This window comes from Hyla sarda, chromosome 2, assembly GCF_029499605.1.
Source record: "Hyla sarda isolate aHylSar1 chromosome 2, aHylSar1.hap1, whole genome shotgun sequence".
Lineage (NCBI taxonomy): Eukaryota > Metazoa > Chordata > Amphibia > Anura > Hylidae > Hyla > Hyla sarda.
Genome location: NC_079190.1, coordinates 217,840,970 through 217,847,434, shown reverse-complemented (window position 1 = coordinate 217,847,434; position 6,465 = coordinate 217,840,970). Strand labels below are relative to the sequence as shown.

The 6,465-nt window shown below is 40.1% G+C and overlaps 1 protein-coding gene across 3 annotated transcripts in view; it reads left to right on the top strand.

Moving 5' to 3' along the window:
• The window catches only part of LOC130355757 (uncharacterized), a 146,650-nt gene that overhangs the window by 48,853 nt on the left and 91,332 nt on the right, over positions 1–6,465 (top strand). For 2 of the 3 annotated variants that reach the window (XM_056556371.1, XM_056556369.1), the window contains exon 2: positions 3,490–3,569. The exons of the other annotated variant lie outside the window; for it this stretch is intronic. The gene's annotated coding sequence lies outside the window, so the exon portion shown is untranslated. The remainder of the gene's footprint in view (positions 1–3,489; positions 3,570–6,465) is intronic. 3 annotated transcript variants of the gene reach the window in all.

Below are 6,465 nucleotides of genomic sequence, written 5' to 3'. Positions count from 1 at the left end.
ATTCACACTTCTATATATCGTAAACCTACGTCAACCAATAGTTTTCTCAATTGGAAGAGTTATCATCCCGTACCATTGAAGAAAGGCATCCCTATCAGTCAATATCTACGAGCCAAAAGGAATTGCTCTGACCCTCTTAAATTTCAAGAAGAATGTGATCTCCTGTATAGACGCTTCACCAATAGAGGTTACCCTAAGAAAGTCCTTCACAAGGCCTTCGCCAGAGCCAGGGCTACTCCAAGATCTGAATTATTACGTGATCACAAATTGGCTAAAGACAATAGTGGCCAAAAGATCATTAGGTGTATCGGAACTTTTGATCAACACAATCAAAAAATCATGAATATACTTAGGAAATATTGGCCTATATTACAGGTGGATAATGACCTTAGGGAGGTGATCTCTACTCACCCCTCTATAACCTATCGTAGAGGACCCAATATTCAAAATCAAATAGTTAGGAGTTTTTATGCAGAGGAGTCTGCATCCAGTTGGTTGAAATCTTCAATTCAAGGATCACATCCATGTGGACGGTGCAATTTTTGCAAATTTATGCCACGTACAAAAGAATTCTCTAATCCGATTGATAATCGGAAATATCAAATTAGGGACTTCATCACCTGTCAAACGACGGGGGTAGTGTACCTAGCCACTTGCAATTGTCCTAAAATCTATGTAGGAAAGACAGTTCAACAATTGCGTAGGCGTATCTCAAAACATATGAGTACTATTAACACCTACCAAGATACGCCAATTGCTAGGCATATGAGGACTGTACACAATGATGCTCCCTTTGAATTACGTTTCTGTGGCATTACCCAGTGTAAACTAGGTCCGAGACGTGGCAATCTTAACACCAGACTGCTTCAAGAAGAAGCCCGTTGGATTTGGAGATTAAAATCCCAAAGTCCAAATGGACTGAATGAAGGCTTCACTTTTGCAGCCTTCTTGTAGGACAGGAATCACTTATTACAATTGTTACTATATAGAAGAGCCGTTATAAGCCTGTATTAATTATATTTATGATTAACTTCCGTTGAGATATGAATTAATTATGACTACATCTATGCAGAACAGATGAGTAATTGCTCCTCCCTCTATCGATTAATATTTCCTTGTTCTGATCTTATACTTACGTTGCTAGGTTGGCCGTCTTATATTGCCAGATAGTAACTTATTAGTGTTCTCGAATTAACCTATCACTTGCTACGCAGTCGTTGTTCACAATAGTGGTTATATTGTGTATTACAGCCCTATCACAATAGCCATGAGTGAATCATATGCCAAAAATCGGCTAAGTGCCGGCGCATATGTCTGTCGCGCAGCTTCCAGCAGTGCCTGTATATGACTAAGTATTCGCGCACGTTTTTCTGCGCATCCGTACTGCGCATGCGCCCATATCGGAGGTTCGGGAAGCTATTAGTTAGCGCAGGACCGATGGCGCACATACGTATACAGCTTCCGGCACCAATGAGGAGTTCAGAAGCTTGATTGTTCTCAGCTGGTTGGTCAAGGATGCTGTCAATCAAACGAATATAGCAAGATGCATCCTGGTCTAAAAATTCATTGGCCAGGAAGCGGTCAATCATGAGTCTGCATATGATTGTAACCAATGAGATGTCATGTTAATACAGGAAGTGACATGTTCTAATGACGTTAGAGACAGGAGGTTATTTAAACCCCTGCAAGGCTTGTTTGCACGCCATTTGCCTCTTAGCCCTTGATAAAGCCACAGCCTGTGGCGAAACGTCGGGCGGGCGGGCAATGTGTTAGATTTTTAATTGTCTCACACTATAGACTGTGGACTGCAGCCACAGTCTAATTTTTCAATTCACTTCTATAGCATGCAGTGTCATGCCAATCAATGCACCATGGATCAATATGTGTGAGGTTATTTTAATCTCGGCTCATTAAACGTTAAGTTTTAAATTGGGTGGGAAATTTAGGGTCTTAGTGACCGCTTAGCGGTCAAATGTTAATAATATTGGATTTACCCTCCACTCATAGGTCCCTCCTATTGCATTTTTTAAAGAGAACAGACTCTCCACAGCCTTACCGCAGCAGATTTTCAGCAGCGGATTTACTAATTACCATACATGAAATGCTGAAATGTTTTTATTAAGCATGTATTTTATTGGCAAATAGAACATTTTGAGTTGTAGACAGCAGGGGGCAGTAAAGCACTGAAATAGAGCTGACAAAAGCAGGATAGCATAACATGGTTTTCCATATTCGTCTTCAGGCAACACAGAAAGGGTTAATAGTTCCTTCTGTCCATCCTAGGACCGCCCACCTAGCAAACAATTAAGAGAATAAACAAGTCCCAGGCCAGGCCTGGCTATAACCATCCATCAGAACCCCATCCACTTTGTGTTTTTTTTCTGTCCTCCAGTTCTGGGACAGGTGCCAGGGCTATACCTTCTAATGGCCACAAACTAATCTGTCTTTTTTCCTTCCTATTCTCTTAGATGGGGCCACTGGTGAAGCCCTGGCCCCCTGAGCGCAGTCTCGTTGAACCTGCGGGTCTGCCAGACTTGGGGGTCCTGGCTCGTGGGACCTCTCTGCATGGCCATGACATGTCTGGCTTAAATGCAGTCCAGAATCGGCTATTGCAGGGTTACTATTCATCCCTCCAACCCCCCCCCGCTGCTGGTGCTGTGTAGCCTGGCTAGGCCGTGCCCCTGGAGAGCTGACCTGTTTAAGGTTGAAAATACACACTGCACACCTTGTTAATTTTAGGACACGTACATGCTGGCGTACCAACTAAATTTTAAAATGATGTTGTGTTAAAATAGAATAAGGCACAAAATAATTGTGCAAGAATTTTTACAGGCTACGTAAATAACCCATATGTGGCACAAAAATTTTTCCTTATAAAAATACAGCTTCAAGCACATTTTGTGGTGGGTAACGTACCGAGCCGTTTTTTTGTGGCTTCACTATTGTTTATGTGCCTGTTGGTGCTGCGCTGTCTTTCTTCCTGACGTAAACTCCGGCCTCAGCGCAGCGACGCAAGACTCCGCCCACCAACCTCACAAAATGCGGGCTCAAAATTAAACAAAAAAGCCTCCAGAGTACGGATATTCATGGTGCGACATAGTATGTTTTTAATATTTATTTATTTCTAAGGAGGGTGGATGGGTTGCTGCGGGATAGAGTACAGCTATTTAGCGCCAGGCAGGCCAGTCAGGGTGTCACCCGATGCGGTTCTCCCCCCCCCCCCCCCTCTCCCCGTCACTCTCCAGCAACGCTACTGGTAATAAAGGGTAGATAAAGAACTTCGGCTATTAACATAAGGGAAAACTTTTCTGCTTTAAAAAATGCTTTTGTAATCGGGTTTCCCGGGTTTTGCTTACATGCGATTTATTTATCAAGGTTGTGTGACTATTTGATAAAAAGGTTGCATGTAAGCAAAAGTAAGTTAAAAAATAAATTGTCATATAAAAGCCATACGTTTGAAAAGAATGATAAATCTTCTATGTTTTTCAGATGTCCAGCTGCTCCCTGGTGGAGCCTGCTCTATATATGAGCTGCTCCCAGGTATGAGCGGGGCCCAGAGGAGCCTGTCAGTAAGTGATGCTGTATGCTCACATTATACTGTATATTGATATATAACCCTGTCAGTAAGTGATGCTGTATGCTCACATTATACTGTATACTGATATATAACCCTGTCAGTAAATGATGCTGTATGCTCACATTATACTGTATACTGATATATAACCCTGTCAGTAAGTGATGCTGTATGCTCACATTATACTGTATACTGATATATAACCCTGTCAGTAAATTATGCTGTATGCTCACATTATACTGTATACTGATATATAATCCTTTCAGTAAGTGATGCTGTATGCTCACATTATACTGTATACTGATATATAAGCCTGTCAGTAAGTGATGCTGTATGCTCACATTATACTGTATACTGATATATAACCCTGTCAGTAAGTGATGCTGTATGCTCACATTATACTGTATACTGATATATAACCCTGTCAGTAAATGATGCTGTATGCTCACATTATACTGTATACTGATATATAACCCTGTCAGTAAGTGATGCTGTATGCTCACCTTGTACTGTATACTGATATATAAGCCTGTCAGTAAGTGATGCTGTATGCTCACATTATACTGTATACTGATATATAAGCCTGTCAGTAAGTGATGCTGTATGCTCACGTTATACTGTATACTGATATATAAGCCTGCCAGTAAGTGATGCTGTATACTCACGTTATACTGAGATATAACCCTGTCAGTAAGTGATGCTGTATGCTCACATTATACTGTATACTGATATATAACCCTGTCAGTAAGTGATGCTGTATGCTCACCTTGTACTGTATACTGATATATAAGCCTGTCAGTAAGTGATGCTGTATACTCACGTTATACTGTATACTGATATATAACCCTGTCAGTAAATGATGCTGTATGCTCACATTATACTGCATACTGATATATAACCCTGTCAGTAAGTGATGCTGTATGCTCACCTTGTACTGTATACTGATATATAAGCCTGTCAGTAAGTGATGCTGTATGCTCACATTATACTGTATACTGATATATAAGCCTGTCAGTAAGTGATGCTGTATGCTCACGTTATACTGTATACTGAGATATAACCCTGTCAGTAAGTGATGCTGTATGCTCACATTATACTGTATACTGATATATACCCCTGTCAGTAAGTGATGCTATATGCTCACATTATACTGTATACTGATATATAACCCTGTCAGTAAGTGATGCTGTATGCTCACCTTGTACTGTATACTGATATATAAGCCTGTTAGTAAGTGATGCTGTATGCTCACATTATACTGTATACTGATATATACCCCTGTCAGTAAGTGATGCTATATGCTCACATTATACTGTATACTGATATATAACCCTGTCAGTAAGTGATGCTGTATGCTCACCTTGTACTGTATACTGATATATAAGCCTGTTAGTAAGTGATGCTGTATGCTCACATTATACTGTTTACTGATATATAATCTCCTGTCAGTAGTGATGTTGTACTATATACTGATATGTTTTCTATACATTTCTATATAGTCTTGTCAGTAGTGATGTTGTACTCACTATATACTAAAATATTTTCTATACATTTCTATATAGGTTTGTCAGTAGTGATGTTGCACTCACTGTATACTGATATATATGATTTCTATACATTTTTATATAGGCTTGTCAGTAATGCTGTTGTACTCACTGTATACTGATATATGTTGTATATATACATTTCTATAGAGGCCTGTTATTAGTGAAGCTGTGTTCACTGTATACTGATGTTTTCTATATAGGCCTGTCAGTAACGATGTTGTACTCACTGTATATTGATTATGTTCTCTAAGCATTTCTATATAGGCCTGTTAGTAATGAAGCCATGCTGTTTGTTTACTGATGTATATTCTCTATACATTACTATATAGTCCTGTCAGTAGTGATGTTGTACTCACTGTACACTGCTGATATATGTTCTTTATACATTTTGTATATAACCGGTCAGTAGTGAAGCCCTAATCACTGTATACTGATATATGTTCTCTATACATTTCTATATAGGCCTGTCAGTAATGAAGCCCTGCTCACTGTATACTGATGTTTTCATGTACAATGCTTTGCTGACATTTTTTCTTTTGAGTAGACACAAGAGTGGACAAAGCCAGACAGGTACATGAGATGAATTCCAGGTTAAAGTCAGAGTCCAAACATTGGGAGAATCCAGGTAACACAGACTCTGCTGTTACTTAACTATGTAAAGTTTCTGGTGTCCTCAGATATCCAACTCTGCCACCGTGAGTAGTCCAGCTGAGCAGAGATGTTGAGGACAAGGTACCTGGAGAAGAATGGTCTCCCAAGTGTCATCACTCAGGTCTGTATCAGACGTCCTATGTGATTTCCCCTTAGATGTGCTTAGAATCTCATCTGAGAATCAGCCAGGTTGTCTGATGGGTCAGCAGCATGTGAAGATACTAGAGTTCCTCCAAGGAAAGGAAGAGCTCTGCCTTTTCACAAGCTGCCAAATGGAAACCATCTTAGTTCTGGTGCTCTAAAGGGCAAAACGTCTTCTCCAAGAGCAAGTGTTCTTAAAAAGGGCACAGGATAAAGGAACCAGGGAGATGACTCCCAAAGCAAATCAGAGTTTGATGTCAGAAGGACAACCATGGTTGGTGCAAGACTTTCTGGATTCCTTTCAGCCTGAGGAAGGGTTGCATGTATTATGGACACCTAACTACATGTGCCACAAGATAAATCCCCTAGGGGTTTCTGGGCCAATTTAAGTTCCACAAAACCTACTTGGGGAATGAATCTACTCAGGATAAACCCTGACTAGAAATCCCCCATAAAAAATAACTTTTAATTACGCTCATTAAAATAGTGTCCAAACTAATATGTTGCACATCTATTGCTTCTAATTAGCAGTGGTGTTTAAAATTATCAGTG